Raw genomic sequence first — 20,026 nt, forward strand, 5'->3', positions numbered from 1 at the left:
CATGCATTTGCCTAAATTCTTGTGGAATACAGTTGGACTTGCAGCTCATAAATATGACCTTTGGATGTGTTTTAAACACTACTGAACTCCATTTTAATTCTACGTATTAAAGCCTCTGGGCTCTATTTACTCTTTCATTATATAACATTCATTTATCTTATGAAAAACGCTGTGATTCACTGTTGGTCTAGCATTTTTTTTCCACTTATTTGGATGATTTTTAGAATCCAAACTGTATTGTTATTTATCTTGGAAAACAGAAACACTTTCGGGAGTCAATTATCTGAGTCCCAAACCCCTCACCTGACAGCCTCTTGTGGTGCTGGGCCCTGGAGGGAGGAGACAGCAGGATCTGCAGGTGGAGAGGCCTAGAGAGCTGAGGGTATTATGTGTCTGGTTTATCGCCAAGATTAGTCAAGCCCCAAATTATAGTGTTGAGGGAGAAATTTTTCACGTAGTGAGGTATGGGGAAGTCATTTAGGCTTATACATGGTTCAGTCTAAACTTTGTGTGAACTGAAAGAGCCTGTCAAACACACACAGCACATCTGCTTTAACCATTAAGGAAAAGAAATGCCTGATTCAAAAATAAGGATAAATGACTCCCTTCTTACGATGCCCATGTTAACACCCTCTCGAAGACGAGCTTCCTTTCCCAGGTACCAGGATCCTACTGTCTCACTATACATGTCCTCAATCTGTCTCTTTTGAAATCTTTAAGGAATAGACCCCTGTCATGTTTGATATATGTTCTTTGTTCTGATAAAGTATAAGACTACCATGCTTCAGTGGAGAAGTTCCTTAGAGCCTTTTGAGGGGCTGCCTCCTAGATTATAGCCCTCAGCTTGGCTCAAATAAAACTGTTTTCTGTTCCTATTATAAATTCTTTATTATTTCCCTCCACAGTGTGTTACTCCTTATGAAGTCCAGCTGTTCTAGGCTGACACCAAGCCACCCTGAAGCAGCCATCGTGTCTTCATTGCCTCTTTCTTACATCTGGGTCCTTGAAGGTTGCTGAGATCATACTTGCTTGTCTGTGTCCATGGAACCCAGGGCAGAGCCCAGGTCCTCCCACCAGGGCCCTGGATTCTGGTACCAAACCCAGGAGAAGGTGTGCTCTAGTTATATCAGCCTCACCTGGCACCAAGGCCAACCTCGTCATGTGTTTTTTCCCAGACTTCTTCTGTGGGAAAGGGTTTTGTGATGTCTTGTATTCCCTAGTTCACCCTAGAGAGATGCAAGGAGGAAGTCTGACGCAGACTTTCCGGCTTACAAACATCTGAGGGCTGTGTCTCAGGTCAGGATCAAAGTTCCCTTTTCCATGGGCATTCAAGTCAGTGAGGCAGCCTGACTTGAGGGCCAGGACTCTGCCTCTGTAGTCCTGGAGTTGATGGCTGAAGGCTGGGGACAGGGGCGCTGCAGTTCTGCCCAAGGCGAATTAAAGGCCAGAAAGCCCTGGTTTCTGCAGGAGTCTGATAATCTCCTGGAATGTATGCCAGTTAACATATAATTTCTTTATCCTATTTATTCATTATTGTTATTTCTCATTGTACTTTGGGACTCAATTTTTTATTGTTATAGAAATCCAATGTTTTCAAAGATTCTCCCTCAAGGATTCTACTGTTAACATTTTTCATTAAGAGAAATGCCTGTCTATTCCAATCTTTTTTTCCCTCCATTATTTACTGTGTCTTTTCTAGGTCTTGTCCTTGTCTCCTGGGCCACAGTCAGTAATGTCTCCACTTATGTATTCTGAGTGTGTGATCATTTGGTCCAAGGGATTCTGCTGAATGAAGTATAAATTCTGATATCTTTCTCTTGCAAACTTTCAAAAACTACAAATAAAATGAAGATATGGGCAATATAAAATGAAAATATGATTTTCCATTCTTATTAATATCTATCTCTATATTTCAATAGAATTCAATTATCGGCCCCTGATGACTATATTGTTCAAAAGAATTCCCTAAATAATTATCAGTAATTCACTACTCCAATGTAATGTAGAAGATATTCTTAGTGTATTCTTCAAATTCATGTTGATGGAATGCTCAAGTTCCCTATAACAAATTGAGCTCCTATATTCCCTCTGAAAAATAAAACTAAGATATGTTTGCTAAAGATTGTTGAAAAACAACATTTTAGCTTGACATGGACAGTACAAATATAGTATCACTAAGCGTGAAAATTTAGTATATGTCCTGTGGACTACCAATTTCATGTTTCACAATCACAATCTAACCATTTAAATACAGAATTATTTCCTAATTCTCTGTTATATAAATCTCATTATAAATAACAAGCATTTTGAAAGCTTTAAATTTTTAACTATAGCTAATTAATTTGTACCTTTTCTTTCCTATCAACAAAAATTGACTTTCATGGTTAACTCAGTTAAAAAATAAAACAGCACAATAGGAAAGAAGTAAAATATCTCCATTGCCTACAATATATAATAATATATATATAAATATGCTGATGAAAAAAACGTGGGTCTGCTCTCCCATGTGCAGTAAAGCAAATCTACTGACACCAGGTTATGGCAAAGGAAAGTGCAGCGTTTACTGCAGGTGCCAGGCAGGGAGTTCAGGTCAGCTAGTGCTCAAAACCCCTGAACTCCCTTTCCTGATGGGTTTCATGAAAGCATTTTTAAATACCAGGTGAGAGAGGGGAATCACAGGGTATGTGATCAGCTCCTGCACCATTCTTTGTTTGGTTGATGTGAGGTAACAGAGCAGTGTCACAGTGGTTAACATTATCAATCCTCAGGCTCCAGTAAAAGATCTCCTACTTAAAACAGTTTTAAAACTTAATAAAATAAACATTAACTGAGTAGAGGGAAGGTATCCTCAATTTCAGAACAGTGTAAAGTCAGCAAATATCACAACTGGTGCACCCCTTGAAGATACTGATCTTGACTGGTTGCAATTTTTAAGAAAACACATTTGGGTAAAATTAACTCTGCACTTAAAAAAATTGAGTCACAGGTTTTAGGTTTTCTAAATGCTCTAAAAGTACTTATTTTTCCTTTCCAAGAAGGGACTTTCAACCTCCCCCAAAGTAAAAGGGCAGTGCCTCTTGTATTGCTTTCTCTCAATGAACACACCGAAGAAAAATTGCATCATGTTGGTGTCTATCTGAATAATGTGCTCAGGGCTCTCCCTGAGTCATTGCATGGTTCTCATTTGCACGTGGGAGCCAATGGGTCTAAGTGCAGGCCACCACAAGATGTGCCACTATGGCATGTGGATTATTTTGAGCTGAAAACAATCAAGGCCCAAAAGACTCAGGAAGAGCCTTTGAACTTCCCCCTTATTCCCTAAAATAATTTAAGACAGGAGGCCTGTCCCAGGAAGAAGCTATCACTAGAGATAAATGTAGTATAATACTAGGTGTGGTAGAACAGGAGGAACATTGAAAAGCCCATTTGATCAAAATCCTCTCTGTGGGGCTTCCCTGGTGGCGCAGTGGTTGAGAGTCCGCCTGTCGATGCAGGGGACACGGGTTCGTGTCCTGGTCTGGGAAGATCCCACATGCCGTGGAGCGGCTGGGCCCGTGAGCCATGGCCGCTGGGCCTGCGCATCCGGAGCCTGTGCTCCGCAATGGGAGAGGCCACAACAGTGAGAGGCCCGCGTACCACAAAAAAAATAAATAAATAAAAATAAAAAATCCTCTCTGTCTCATTGTCTTTGGATGGCTCAGCAAACATTTGTTTACCAAACATTAACACTTTTTAACTTCCTGTGAATTACCTTACTTCCCCTTGAAATTTCAGACCCATACCTCCTTCTGATGCGGAAATTTGGCCTCTGTGCACTGGTATGGAATCGAATTCGGAGGCAGAGTTTGGGTGAAGTAGAAAAGAATAGGTTTATTGCATTGCCAGGCAAAGAGGGACACAGCAGGCTAATGCCCTCAAAACTGTGTGTCCCAACCTGGGGGGATTTGGTGAGGAGTTTTATAGCAATGGTTCAAGGTCAGGGTTGCTGATAAGGATTATGGTGTGTTCAGGGCCTGCAATCCTTTAATCTGGCCTCAGGTGGTCTCCTGATGAGCTTCTATGCTTCTCAAGGTTATCAAACTGTGACCTTCTCTCTAGAATGAAGGATGCTTCATCAGGTAGTTAACATCTTCCATTTGTTGGGGGTTTTAGTTCTGTAGAAGAGCTCAAAGTTATTGTTATATGTTTCCCTTGAGGCAGAACCAGGATCTTGTCCCAAAGCTGCACTATTGTTTCTTGACAGTTCCTCCCTTGTCTCTGCAGCCCCTCCCTTCCCTGATTAGCAACTACTTGACCCTACCCTTTGGAATTCAGGGAAGGTTGTGGAGGCTGAAGCCTAGTCCCTGCAAACAAGAAATGGGGGACACAGAAAGACTTTAGTGCCCAGGAGCCCCACAGGGTCCTGTTCAGTTTCACTTCTCTTTAGTCAAGAATATATATATGTCACCTTGTCTTGCTGTCTTTGGAATTCTTCATACTTATGTGAATTCCCCATGTGCACATAATAATTTAATTTTCTCTTGTTAATCTGCCTTATGTCATTTTCATTGCCAGCCAAAGAGCTAATGTTACCCAAAAACCTGGGTTTGCCTCTTGGTGGGTGTCAAGCTGAAAGGCACATCAAAAACAAAGATTGGGAGAAGAAAGGATTTATTACTTGCAGCAAGTAAAGAGAACACCGGGGGTCTTTACCAAAGCAGTGTCTTCCTGAACAGCAAAATTGGGGAATTTTTAAGCTAAGGGTATATGCATATTCATGAAGGGGTTTGGGTGGTCCACAGAGTCCAAGCTTTAGTGGACTGAAGTCATGAGGGTCAGAAAAGGTCAATATCATCATTCCTTATGTTCCCAGTTGATCAGGCTAATCTTTACCATTGAAAGAGAACTGGGAGTCTTTACAATTATCTTTGTTATTGTTACTTCTTTTACCTGAAAACAGTCCTTTGATTCGGCATTATTTTGTTCCCTTAAGATCATTAATTACTGAGACCCTTTCAACGGCAAGCATCCTGGCCAGGCTTAGATGGCAAAATGGCTTAGGCCAAAAATGACTCCTAGATATACATATTACTAAACTTTTGTTTTATTTTCTCCTGTTAATCAGTCTCATGTCAATTTAATTCTTAGACCAGCTAAAAGTGTTACCTGAAACACTTCTTTTGTTGAGCCAAAAGACACAACCAAGCCAAAGGGCAGGAGAAGGAAGGGTTTATTACTTGCAGCAAGTAAGGAGAACACCAGGGATTTTCCCAAAACAGTGTCTCCTTGAACAGCCAAATTGGGAAAGTTTTAAACTGTCAACTGAAAAAAAAAAAAAGCACAAACTGAGAGTTGTGAGTTAACTTTTATTTGGGGCAAAATGAGGACTATTGCCAAGGAAACAGCCTCTCAGATAGCTCTGAGGAACTGCTCAAAAGAGTTAAGGGGAAGGTCACAGTATGTATGTGATTTTGGCGAAGGGGGACACATGTAATCAGGGACACATTTTGGCAGAAATTTGCTGCTAGTCACGAAATGGTGGCTGCTAGTCACAAGGAGCAGATGTCTCCATTAATGATTTTAGTGCTTTTCTAGATATGAGAAGATAAAAGAAACTGGGCTCATAAAATCTTCTGAAGGGCTTCCCTGCTGGCACGGTGGTTGGGAGTCCACCTGCCGATGCAGGGGATGCGGGTTCGTGCCCCGGTCTGGGAGGATCCCACATGCCGCGGAGCAGCGGGGCCCGTGAGCCATGGCCGCTGGGCCTGCGCGTCCGGAGCCTGTGCTCCGCAATGGGAGGGGCCACAACAGTGAGAGGCCCGCATACCGCAAAAAAAAAAAAAAAAAAAAAAAAAAAAAAAAAATCTTCTGAAAATATCTAACTATCTGAAGGCCTGTTCTGCCGGGTTTTCCCAGAGCATAGACTGCCTCATTCCTGATCTCTGTCCTGAATTCCATTCAGGGTGTGTTGAAGGTTGTGAAACAAAATTTATATTTTATGGCAAGACAAGAGAAATTTAAACATAAATTCTTCTCTGCCCTTTGGTCTCCTCTCTCCCCACACTGTGCATTGTGCATCTGCATTATACATTGACCAAAACTCCCCCATAGGCAGGAACACTTGCTCAACCATAAAGAGCAACATTCTCCTAACATCAACAAGACAACTCCCTCCTTAAGAGATAACACTTCTTCTTGACCTTGTAAGGGGTTACATGACCAGCAGGATGGCACTTAGATCTGAATTATGTAAACGTTCAATAAAATGTCATTTGATGTACAGCCCTGTCTCAAAAAAAAACTTATACACCTCCCTGGATTTCTAATGGGCAGAACAGTTTTCAGAGTTTTCTGAGATGCTCTTCCCAGGTTATAATCCTCAAATTTGGCTCAAAGAAAAATTTCCAGTTCTCTTTTCGATCAAGTGATTACTTTTTGTCAAGGTCAGAGACTACAGTGGCTAGTGACTTCATTCTTATAGAACCAGATGGTAAGGGACAATTTTATTTCACAAGATCATTAATTACTGAGACCTGTTCAAGAGCAAGCATCATGACCAGGCTGAGATCACCAATGATTTAGGCTTAAAATGGCTTCTCTTATGTCAAAAAGTTATATTTGATTCTTTTTCTTTGGGGACCCCCTACTCCCTTTGCCTACAGAAGGGCAGAGGAAAAGTTCTTTCTCTCTGACCGTCTTCATGACTGCCTTGAGAAACAATGATGGACTCAGGAGTTCTGCTCAGCCTCGATGTGCACAGAAATCTTTATGCCTATGGTAAACGGGCATGGAAAGGAGAGGGTTCTCAGTGTGTATAAGTTCAGATGCTTTCAAAGGCAGGCAATGTGCCCTGCACTATAATGCCTGTTGGGCAGGAAGAAAGTTTCCTGTACCCTTCTAGGTTTTTCTGGTTAGTCTAGGAATTAAATTGATATGAGACAGATTAAGATTAACAGGAGAAAATCAAACAAAATTTAATAATATGTATACATGGAAGAGACCCAGGAGAACTCAGTAAATCTCCCAAATGGCTGAAATGCTCACCTTAAATACCACTTTCAACTAAAGACAAAGATGTTGGGTGTAGTGGTTTGGGACTTCAAAGGGGAGGAAGGCAATTCTTCCTCGGACCTCATACATGAAGTCACCATACCTCAAGGGGAAATTCAGCTTGCACTGCAACTTCAACTAAAGAACAGTTCTTCGTGTAACACTGCCGGATATTGGAAGATACACAGGCCCCTCGGCCGACCGAAGGCATTCCTTCATTGAGGCAGTTCGCTAGTCGCAGAACACCCTGCTTTAAAAAGTTGATTCAGTTCAGGGCACAGTGGGTAGCTTGTGTCTCTTTTACTTGTTAGAAAACACACGTATTTAGGCTGTGTGTCAATCTAGACATGGCGTCTATAGCAAAAAGCCTGGTTTTCCCATTTTGAAAGCTCCATTCTTGTGGCCAGAAAGAAACTGAAAAACACTGCTGTTGCCGTGTTTCTAGTCCCTGCAGGCATGGCTCTGAGAAAAAAAAGAGTTTTAAAGAAAGAAACACAGTGCTTCCTGTTCCTGGTTGGGAGCTCATCCTCCCTGCTCTATAGCTAAAGGGAAATTCAACTGAGCAGCAGCCCCGAAATAAGGCCCTGAACTGCATGCAGAATGAAAGGCGTGCAGCAGTTTCCATTAGGCAGTAGTCGCCGTTCTGCTTTAGTCGAACTGTAGTAAGATTTTCAGGACTCCTAGACTCCTCGCGAAAGCACCCGTTTCCGTGCCAGGGCCCTGAGTACCCCCAGGCTCTCCTCAGTTGAGGAGCGACATTCAGACACGGAGACACTTCGGAGCACCCGCGTGTGCGCCGAGTGAACGGCAGCATGTTGCACACGTCCTCGGGGGAGCTCGATTTCCTCAGCTCACCAGCAGCCTCAGGAAGATGACTGTAGCAGCTGCAGCAGGCCATGGAAGTCTGCCTCATTGTCATCGCTGGCCCCGTTGCCACAGTCGGAGCTATACTGAGAAAAACACTTTGCTTACAATTCCTCCCAGTACTTCATACCTGAAGTCAACCTGCCTCAAGGAGAAAGTCGGCTTGCGGTCCAAGTGCATCTAGAGCACAGTGTCTACTGTAACGCTGCAGGCTTTTGGAAGATTCGCAGGACCCTAGGAGCCCTAGCGCATTCTTTCGTTTAGGCAGTTCACCTCAGGAAGAACACGCTGCCTAGAAAAGTTGATTGTGGAAGGACTCAGTGAGAAGCTTGGTCTTTTTGGCTTGGTACAAGCCACTGAAGATTCTGCCCCATGTCAACCTGGAACTGTCGGCCGTTTGAGACAGGCCTTGTTTTCCCGCCTTGAAAGCTGCATTTATGTGGCCTTGAAGCTACGTGAAAAACACTGATGTGGCCCGGATGCTCATCCGTGTAGGCATGGCTCTGAGAAGAAAAAGAGTTTTCTCGAAAGAAAGAGGGTGCTTCCAGGTCCTGGGTGGGAGCTCTTCCTGCCCTGCTCTAGAGCTAAGGGGAATCTCAACGTGGGCCCTAGCCTCGACGTAAGGTCTTGATTTGCCATCCAGAAGGGTAGGCGTGAAGCACGTTCCCTGAGGCCTTAGTCGCAGTTCTGCATTCGTTTAACGGCAGTAAGCGTCTAGAGACTCGTGGCCCCATCGCGTCAGCGCCAGTTTCAGGACAAGAACTCTGAGGACCCGCCGGCTCCCCTGGGCTTGCTGGGCCACACTCAGACCCGTAGACCCTTCAGCGTGCCCCAGGGTAGGCCGAAGAAAGGGTAACACACTGCAGTCTACCTTGGGGGAGCTAGATGTTGATGTTCCAACTACCTGTTTTGTGTTTTTTTTTTTTGCAAAAACCCTAAATATCCTGTGCCCTCCCTTACCTTTTCAGAACGGTCCCTCAGAGCTATCTGAGAGGCTGTCTCCTGACTTAAGTCCTCAGTATGTCCTCCAAATAAAACATAATTCTCAACTGTATACCTTGAGGGGATTCGGGATGGAGAAAAACAGGGTACTGATTCTAGAGTTAAGGTGCATATCAAAGGAATGATTTCACGGAGCCCAGATTCTTTCATCTTCTCATACATAGAAAAGTGCTAAAGTCCTTAACTTGAGATGTCTAGTTTTCTTTAATTAATAGTAATCTTTTGATGTTCTGACTACCTGGTTTTTGTTGACTCCTCCCTTAGGTCTTCTGAGCAGTTCCTCAGAGTGATCTGACAGGCTGTGTTCTGGGCTTAAGTCCTCAGAAAATCTGCCAAATAAAACATAATTCTCCTTTTGGGTTGTGCATATTTTTCAGTCAGCAGTCTTGGCAACCAATGAAGGGGCCCAGAGCAGACTTTTCTTCTTTGCCTGAACTCTATGAGGATCCAGAGTCCCGGCACCAGCAGAGGCTTCTTGGGCCTGTCCGCTTTCTCAGAGTGTCCAGACGAATTTGGGTGAGTATCTCCTGGTTCTTGGATCTCCAGTTTTGGTTGATGATCCTAAGTTTTATTCAGTGGTGTTAAACTCTTCTCTTGAGTAGTAGGTTATCCTTGAAACTTGGTTTCAAGAAGAAGTAAGTACCTGGGTCACCCTCAGTGAAAGACACTAGGAAGATTTTTACTCAGTTTAAACACTGAGAGCTTATCCTCAGTAGAAAAACACTGGGAAGACTTTTGCTCAAGTGGGTTAGCCTCACTTAAAAGACACTGGGAAGATCTTGCTCAGTTTAGACACTGCGTGGTTTATCCTCAGTTGAAAGACTGGGGAGACTTTGCTCAGGTGAAAGACACTGAGTAAAAGTTGGACTGGGTAATTAGGTGGAAGACTAACCTGTCTTCCTTGAATTGGCTACTTTAATAGAGTTTGTCAAAATAAAAGTGATCTTCACAAATTGAACTCAGAATGGGGAACTTAGCTTTCAATACAAAAGAAAAAGGAACAACAGATTTCCAGCCTCCAACGGATATCCTGGCCAGGTTTATGTACATACAAACTTTACATTTACAAGTGCTTACTTACTTGGGACTTAAAGAAAATCTTGCCCTAAAAATGACTAAGATAGGACTCTTTGATTGCATATGCAGTTAAGTTAGAAAAAGCTGGCTTGATAAAAACATCTTTTCAGAATTCTGACTTCAAAAAAACAAAAGGCTTTCTAGGGGAAACTTGCATTTCTCTTCCTGTGTCTTTGAAATGTAAGTGTTCTGATATTCTTCAGTGTGTGTGTGTGTGTGTGTGTGTGTGTGTGTGTTTTGAGAACTTGGTCACTACCATCCAAAAGTACTTATATGGTGTACATTTGGCAGCCAGTCAAATAGACTGGGATTCTGAGCAGGCTTTTGTCTGACTGTACAACTCTCGGGGGCTTTTTGCCATCTTAACCTTCATTGTGTCAGCCTGTACCACAAAGACCATTACTTTCTTAAACTACTTTTGGGAGTAAACTTTCTGGATCTTATTTAGACAGCATCCTTTACACTCTTTTGTGGGGAAGCCTCTTGCGTCTTATTGGTTTGAGTCACTATTAAGGTATACCTCATTTATGGGCAGATCATGGATCCTTCAAATTGGAGAAACTTCTAAATTGGTAAATTTTTAGAGAGCTCTCATTATAAACAGCTGTTTCATTGGCTCCTATGGGGGGGAAATGTGGGAAATTAGACATATAATGGTTAACCTAAAAACTCCTTTAGTTTCAAACAAACCCAAAAAATTGGTTTGGGAAACCTTATTTGTGGTCTCTGCTTCCCCTAAATGGGTCTTACAGATGCTAATAAAAACATTAGAATAATTATTGTTAATTAGGTTAAGTAACAGGGAAAAAAACTGAAGGAAAAGTCTAAAAACTTTTTCCCAACAAGGTGAAAATTTTAAAGGGACTTCTCCTAAATGAGTAAGAAATCTTTAGATGGTTATTTTAAAGTGGGATAAATAAAACAGACATTAATGAGATAAATCAAAGATTGGATACAATACTACCTAAGATTGGATGGGCCAAAGGGATCTCCTACTTGTCATCAACATTAAAGGGCCAGACCCAAACAAGTCTGCCCTATTTACCCCAGTTTAAAATACGTATATTTTATTACATATAAATTTTATACACGTAAAATTACACTGAGATACCTGACCAACAATTACTTGGGGCAAAAGTTGGACCAATTAATCAAGTTAAAAGATCGACAAAAGTGCCTGAGTCCCTTGGCTCAACCACTCTCTGGGGACCCCAGAGTCTTTATAAAAATTGGTATGTTTAGGGCCTCCCTGGTGGCGCAGTGGTTGAGAGTCCGCCTGCCGATGCAGGGGATGCGGGTTCGTGCCCCGGTCTGGGAGGATCCCATATGCCGCGGAGCGGCTGGGCCCGTGAGCCATGGCCGCTGGGCCTGCGCGTCCGGAGCCTGTGCTCCGCAACGGGAGAGGCCGCAACAGTGAGAGGCCCGCGTACCGCAAAAAAAAAAGAAAAAAAAAAATTGGTATGTTTAAATGGGCATTGTATAAGATAATTACCTCTCTTTTGCCTAATTATATTGTGTGGGATAGACATGTTTCACTGGGGAACTCTTCCCCTGCTTGATATTATAAGACGGCATATGAAGGAACTATTAATTAAACATACTAAAGGAAACCAGTGGGATTACCTGAGCCTATACAATATAAAGTAAAAACTGACAGCTAATATTTAAGGGATAATAAAAATAAAGAATGGAGACTTTACTCTGGGTCTAATCTGTGCACTCAGAAAGAGGGTCTTTGTTGAATGCCTTATGCAAGTTTTGAAGGTATGATAAATTAAACCATAAAGTTCTAGACTATAGAATTCTGAAATTTCAGTCTAGTTGGAAATCTTCTCACTGATACAGAAAAGCAAATTAAAGAAAACGTAGTTGGGCAAATCAATCTTTCAATATTATTTAGGTGACAGGCCAGTTCTTTGGGGAATTAAAAGCAACTGTCTTTGTCTTGCAAATCGGTACAAATCAGAAATGTAAATACAGACCACAATGACCTGAGACTGAGCCTAATTAGCTAAATTAGGTAGAACCTGAAACCAAGGTTAAAAGAGGGGGAAAAGTGGCCTTTTAAAACTCAAACTGCTGATTAGTCAGTCAAGAAGACGGAGGAGTAGGAAGATGTGGAGTTCATATCTCCCCACAAATGCATCAAGAAAACATCTACAATGGAACAATTCTCCCAGAGCGCCTGATAAACACTAGCAGAGGACCTCAGGCACCTGAAAGGACAAGAAAGATCCCCACATAACCAGGTAGGACGAAAGAAAGAAGAAGGGAAAAGGAAGAGCAGATGAAGTGGGACTGTGACCTGTGACCCTGGGCGGGGGAGCGGAGCTGAAGGTGAGAAGAGGTTCCCTGGGGAAGCAGCGGGGAGAGAAGCTGGGGCAGAAGGAGAAATTTGGTGGCTCAGAGAACAGTGCAGCAGCCAGTCTGTGGCAGGCAGGAGAGAGTGAGGCCTACACAGATGGTCTGGCCACAGCTCTGCATGCCCCAGCCACTGGTGACCACTGGTGCACACGGGGGCTGAGTGTTGGAATGTGGGGTTTGAAGAGCAGACCCAGGAAGGGGAATGATGTTGGCTGTGAGGAGACAGCTCAAGGGGATAGGAGCGAGGAGCTCCACAACAAGGAATGCTCCTGGAGGAAGCCCAGACCAGCATAGAAGCAAAGTGCCACTGCTGAGTGATGCACAAAGGGTGGGGCCCCCATTGCAGCCTCTCTCCTCACACACCGGCCCCTGCCTCCACAGGCACTAGGAAGGGCTCCTGCCAGAGTGGCTCACATGCCCCCAGCCATCATCACCTCAGCACTCTCCTGCTTGGGTGGCCCATTTGCCCAGCTTGCCACCTTGACTCCCTCCTGCCTGACAGGCTCGTACATCCCATAGCCACCCAGCACCCTCTCACCTGGGCAGCCTGCCTGCCCTGATTGCCGCTTCTACATCCTCCTGCCTGACAAGCTCGTGTGCTCCAGCAGCCTTGGGAGCAGACGCCAGTGGGTGGCCCACATGCAGAGATGGGGCTGAAACCACAGCTGAGTTCCAGGGGACATGCAACTAAGGAAGAAGAGCTGAAATCTCTCCTCATGGCTGTGCAAATCATGGCATTACCCTTCCTCTGATGGCTTCCTAAATTCAGCACCTGGGAACATCCCAATGGACAAGTGCTCCTGCAGCTGAGACAGGTCTGGCTCTAGCAGCTGTGGGTTTTGTGGGCACATACATGCTGGGGTTTGGCCAGGCCAGAGTCTGAGCTGCCGCCGTATCTCACATAGTGGGTCCAGGTACATCATTACTGCAGTCCTGGGACCTGACCTCAGTGGATCTGGGCCAGTGGCCTGGTGAAAAGGATGCCTGAGTCACCAGGGCCAGTTGCCGGCATAACCATGGTTAAGGTGGGACTGAGAGCAGTACCAACAGCCGTGTACTTTGTAAGCCCACACAATGGGCGAAAGGGGACAAAACAGAGCATACCCACAGGTGAACACCTCCAGAGGAGGAATACTCAATGGCTTCTATCCCAGTGGGAGTGCTCCAGTCCTCCCGACCTCACACCGCAGATCAGAAACACAGCGAAGAAACAGATCTGACGGCCTCTACTCCAACGACTAGGGGTCAGAACCCAACCCTGACAAGGCAGTGACAACCACAGAGGAAAGGGAAATTTCTGCTGAATAAAAATCAAAATTAAGAAAATCAACAAACTTGGAAAATGTTTGCAATATCAATATCTGGCAAAGAACTTATATACAGATTAAAGAATTTTTACACTTCAAAAATAAAAAGACAGTCCAATGGGAGAAAATGGCAAAAATATATTTATGGATATGTTATATATATAAATGTAAAGTATATGTATCTATGAATATATGCCTATTGGCTATTTGCATGTCTTCCTTTTATTTTTAAGTGCCTAATTATATTTTTTATATGTATACACACTATTACATATAAAATAGATAACTAATAAGAACCTACTGTATAGCACAGGGAACTCTATTCAGTACTCTGTAATGACCTAGATGGGAACAGAAACTAAAAAAGAGTGGATATATGTATATGTATAACAGACTCACTTTGCTGTACAGCAGAAACTAACACAACATTGTAAATCAACTATACTCCAATAAAAATTAATTAAAATATTTACATATATTGTATACAACATATATATTAAGTATATATAATTTATATATATTTAGAGATTGCTCCATCAAAGACGTACAAATTATAATTATAATGAGATACCACTACATACCACTATAATGTCTAAAATTTAAAAAACTGCTAATATCAAGTTTTGGTGTGGACCTAGACAAACATGAATACATTGTTAATGGGCTTGTAGCATGAAAGCTTTAAAGTTAAATACACATTTACGTATGACCAAGCAATTACCTAAGAGTTCATACTTATCCAAGAGATATGAAGTCTTATGTCACACAAATTTGTTCACAAAAATGTGTAACACCATTATTCATAATAGGTAAAACTGGATATGACCAAAATATCCAAGATTTTTTTTTAAACATCTTTATTGGAGTATAATTGCTTTACAGTGGTGTGTTAGTTTCTGCTTTATAACAAAGTGAATCAGTTATACATATACATATGTTCCCATATCTCTTCCCTCTTGCATCTCCCTCCCTCCCACCCTCCCTATCCCACCCCTCTAGGTGGTCACAAAGCACCGAGCTGATTTCCCTGTGCTATGCGGCTGCTTCCCACTAGCTATCTATTTTACGTTTGGTAGTGTATATATGTCCATGCCACTCTCTCAGTTTGTCACAGCTTACCCTTCCCCCTCCCCATATCCTCAAGTCCATTCTCTAGTAGGTCTGTGTCTTTATTCCCGTCTTACCCCTAGGTTCTTCATGACCTTTTTTTTTTTCTTCTTAGATTCCATATATATGTGTTAGCATACGGTATTTGTTTTTCTCTTTCTGACTTACTTCACTCTGTATGACAGACTCTAGGTCCATCCACCTCACTACCAAATACATCAATTTCGTTTCTTTTTATGGCTGAGTAATATTCCATTGTATATATGTGCCAAATCTTCTTTATCCATTCATCCGATGATGGACACTTAGGTTGCTTCCATGTCCTGGCTATTGTAAATAGAGCTGCAGTGAACATTTTGGTACATGACTCTTTTTGAATCATGGTTTTCTCAGGGTATAGGCCCAGTACTGGGATTGTGGGGTCGTATGGTAGTTCTATTTTTAGTTTTTCAAGGAACCTCCATACAGTTCTCCATGGTGGCTGTATCAATTTACATTCCCACCAACAGTGCAATAGGGTTCCCTTTTCTCCACACCCTCTCCAGCATTTATATGGTACTGGCACAAAAACAGAAATATAGATCAATGGAACAGGATAGAAAGCCCAGAGATAACCCCACACACATATGGTCACCTTATCTTTGATAAAGGAGGCAAGAATATACAGTGGAGAAAAGACAGCCTCTTCAATAAGTGGTGCTGGGAAAACTGGACAGGTACATGTAAAAGTATGAAACTAGAACACTCCCTGACACCATACACAAAAATAAACTCTAAATGGATTAAAGTCCTAAATGTAAAGCCAGACACTATCAAACTCCTAGAGGAAAACATAGGCAGAACACTCTATGACATAAATCACAGAAAGATCCTTTTGGACCCACCTCCTAGAGAAATGGAAATGAGAACAAAAATAAACAAATGGGATCTAATGAAACTTAAAAGCTTTTGCACAGCAAAGGAAACCATAAACAAGACGAAAAGACAACCCTCAGAATGGGAGAAAATATTTGCAAATGAAGCAACTGACAAAGGGTTTATCTCCCAAATTTAGAAGCAGCTCATGCAGCTCAATATCAAAGAAACAAACAACCCAATCTAAAAATGGGCAAAAGACCTAAATAGACATTTCTCCAAAGAAGATATACAGACTGCCAACAAACACATGAAAGGATGCTCAACATCACTAATCATTAGAGAAATGCAAATCAAAACTACATTGAGGTATCACCTCACACCGGTCAGAATGGCCATCATCAGAAAATCTCCAACAAGATTTATATGGGTGAACCAGTTGTGGTATATCCATACAATGTCATATCATACAGCAGTAGAAGGATAGAATTATGAGGAATGCAACAAGGATGAATCTCAGAAACGCTATGCTGAGAAAAAAGCTAGACACACAAGAGTATGTACTTTATGTTTCTGTTTATATGACTTTCTAGAAAAGGAAAAATGAATCTATGGTGACAGAAAACATATCAGCAGTTGCCTGTATCAAAGATGGAGTAGAGAGTGACTGCAAAGAGGAAAGGGAAAACTGCAAAGGAGCGTAATAGGAAAATTGTCTACCTTGATGGAAACAGAGTTACAAAATATTTACATTTGTCAAAATTCATTAAAGTGTACATTCAAGTTAGTATATTTTTTATATTATACCACAATATATTTCTTTTAATAAAAATAATTATGAAGAGTAGGTAAGTGGGCAAAGGACCTGAACGCCAGCTTTAGCTATGTTAGAGCTGTAAAATCAAAAAAAGATCAAGTTGCCCCTAATTTAAAAACCAAGAAAATGCATAGAAGTTGAGGAATAGAGATTTTAACTTATTTTAAGAGTTGAGTTTTCTAACAATTAGAGCTTCCTAAAAATGAAATAAACCTATTTTGAGTTGCAATTTCTTTCTCAGTGAGGACACTCAAGTACAAGATGACGATCATTTTTCAGGTATGTTGTAGAAGTGCCTTAGAGATTGAAATTTGCATTAACCAATACTTAAGATGATTCAATAACATCAGAAAATATGCTATATTTATATATGCTCTTTTATGGTAGAGTTCTGTCTATAATGTTTTCTAAAATATCCTTTGAATTAATATTTCAATAGTAGTCTCCAGTGCTGCAAATGTAGGCCAGAAAGTTAGATCTGTGCACAGTCTATTTTTTAAGAAGCTTGTAATCTGGAAGAGAAGATAGACAAAAATGTTGTAGCAAAATGCAGTAAGTTTCATAAGAGATATCCTCGTGCTCTTATACGACATGGAAGCAGTGTCACATTCCTAATATGTCATCTTTTTCTGAAATACTTCAGTATTAATTTCTAACAATGATAATAATTAATTAAGGCATGAATTATTTACGGAGAGATACTAGTTATTCCTAAAATATTTGGAGATTGTTTTAACATGAAGATATTTCTTAGAATACCTCCAGTAAAGTTCCAAAACGTGTCTTTCAAAGCCTAAATGTGTTTGTACAAGCCTGAAAACCTCAAGGAAAAATGTGAATGTTGCTGATTACCCACCATTTAAAGTTTTCTAGGCTTTGGCATTTTTCAAGTAAGTATAAATAATTGACTATGAACTATGCAGAGAGTTGTTTTACCTGAATTTCTTTGAGATCCATCAGATGTGGCCATTAAAATGAGCCAACCTCCTCCATTACAACTACTCACTGTGCAGGCTTCTAGTCAAGCATTGGTGGAGATAGCGCAGCTCAATTTAAATTTAAAATTCAAGGTAATGTAACTAAACAAGTTAGTCCTATCCTTTTCCCCTTACTTTCCCTTAGAGAGTTTTTGAAGTTAGGGATTTGTAAAATGAAAATATTAAACCAAATTTAATAGCAAAATGTCATTGATATCATTAGTGAAACCAAGCCCAGTTTCCATTTACCCCAAAGTATAAATCGCCTATCTGAGAAGCAGTTCAAATTTAAGTCATGTCAGATTGGTGGTCTTTCTGAGTTTCAGTTTGGAACTCTTATTTGAAGTCATTGTTTCACTCAAGAGCATCTCAATATCAATAGCAGGTTTTCTACTTCAGCAAAAGCCTTGATGTCCATCAGTGCCATTGGGTCCAGAGGATAGCCTCTTTGTACGTTTTTTTCTCCCAGTCTCACTGCAATGTTAAAGTCACTGATATCACAGAGCACATTTCTAATCCTAACTATATGCCCTAATTTTGGCAGAAATCCACTCCCCCACTTTTATGCAATGTATTAACAACCAGAAATTTAATTGTAATTGTTGAGACTGTAATATCAACGTGAAGCATTCCTTTTTTGAAGCTCAAATTCTTAATACTTGCTTTCCCCTTTGCAAGAAATACTTACTCCTTTACTCCCTTGTCCCCTTAGGCTACCTACGTCATACATCAGTTAAGAAGACATTTCACAAGGGATGCCTTTCCTCATCCTTCCAGGTGAGAAAGGCTCCCTGTTCCATGGCTCATAGTACCCTGTCTATATTTACTACAATTAGTAATTATTCTTTAGACTGCAGGCTCTAAGAAATATGGACAATGCTTGCTTTTCCACACCTTGTATTACCAGCACCTAATGCAGTGCCTGGGACATAGTAGAAGTTCTATAAATATGTAATGATTGATGAATGAATGAATGAACGAATGTGTTAGTAACAAGATAAATGCATAAATCGTATTTGTAAAGCACAATACAAAGTAATTTCATAATATTCACCCACTTATTTGTACCTTTATACCCTTCTCTTCATTTATGTATCTTAGAATTACTTTTAATTTTATCAGCAGGGATACAGGATTAAATGAGGAAATTTTGATGAAATGTATTAGAAATATTTGTGAGTGAGTAAGCACTATGCCATGGTGAGAGAGAGAGAAAAAAAAGCTATTGCTATATTCTTGACTCAAGTCATACTCAATATTATTTGTTACATATTATATTACACACACAAATGCATTCTCACTGGCATGGTATCACCTACATTATTATAATTTCCATTTCCTTCCCAATCCCTTTAAAGCCCATATCTGACCCTTAGACTTATTAAATTGCATTGTTTTAAACCACTTCTCCAATTTGTCAAGGTCATATTATGGTCATGTTGAATTTTGATCTTGACAAAGTATTAATCAGTCTTGTCAACTAAAGAGAACTGTAAATTACTAAATCCACATGCTTTTCTATCATCCTAGACTTGATGAAAATACTAAATAGCCTCTGGCCCAGGATTGACCTCTACATATAAAACTTCTGTCCACTTTGGTTGAGAAGGAACTATAAGTGAGTTTAATTGTTCTACCTACTTTGTTTCCAATAAATAGGTCTCTGGTGCTGATCTGTTTTTATAAATTTGTGAATGAACTCAATTAGTAACATTTTTTATAATATTAATATTTAATGTCTGATTTCAAGTCGTGGATGAAAAAATGCTAACATCAATGAAAACGACTACTTGCCCAAATAGATTAATAATAGTAAGAACAGTTAAAGTAGATTTTAAATCTACTGTCGTGTTTATTTACTTTCCTGAATTGTTCCCACTGTGCCACTTCCTTACTTTCTGAATATGACAGGTTCATGCATGACGTCCTCCTCTAGATGCTGTGCCATTAAGAAATCTCACTGATTATAATAGGTGATCATCTATGATGGATAATAAGATAAATATGCTTGTGCATTTTCAATCACAAATCCATGTCTTGCACAATGAAATGATTTTACTAGTTGCTTGATCACGGGGACTTCTTCCTCTGAATAAATAAGACTTGACTTTGCCTCTTTATGCAGTCATCTGTTCACAGTTCTGCCTCTCTCCAGTAGACTGTGTCTCCTTAAAGACAAATGAATATTCATTCATCTTTGATCCCCATTGCTTAGCATGCATAGTAATTGTTCAACAAATATTTGTTTAATAAGTTAAACACCAATATGCCGTGAAGTAGGAAAATCTGGAGATGTGAGTGGTCAAGATGGGGGCTGTGATTAAAGGACCCCTCTGAATTCTAAGAACAACATACTTAGGAGGGAATGCATGAGTAATCAACGGGGCTGACTACTTGACAACTAGTATGTATTCAACTTTCAAATTCTATATTATAAGCATCCCTGAGTGTAATTTGAAATGGACAGACAGGAATTTTTATTTTATTTTTTCTAATGAGGAAGCAGTGTAGGTCTCTATTCTCATGGCCTCTGTTGCTTCCTATGAATATTTCTCCAATATCTTGACATAATCATTTTCAGGAAGCCAAGGGAGTCCAAAAGAAAATGACAAACAACAGAAATTGCT

At 40.8% G+C, this 20,026-nt stretch overlaps 1 protein-coding gene across 1 annotated transcript in view; it reads right to left on the reverse strand.

The window, feature by feature from the left end:
• Positions 1-17,573: 17,573 nt before the first annotated feature.
• LOC132499911 (WW domain-binding protein 11-like) overlaps positions 17,574-20,026 on the reverse strand; it is a 59,206-nt gene continuing 56,753 nt past the window's right edge. Inside the window, exon 6 of the mRNA XM_060114576.1 lies at positions 17,574-19,567. The gene's annotated coding sequence lies outside the window, so the exon portion shown is untranslated. The remainder of the gene's footprint in view (positions 19,568-20,026) is intronic.

The sequence above is a fragment of the Mesoplodon densirostris genome, chromosome 12 (genome assembly GCF_025265405.1).
Source record: "Mesoplodon densirostris isolate mMesDen1 chromosome 12, mMesDen1 primary haplotype, whole genome shotgun sequence".
NCBI lineage: Eukaryota > Metazoa > Chordata > Mammalia > Artiodactyla > Ziphiidae > Mesoplodon > Mesoplodon densirostris.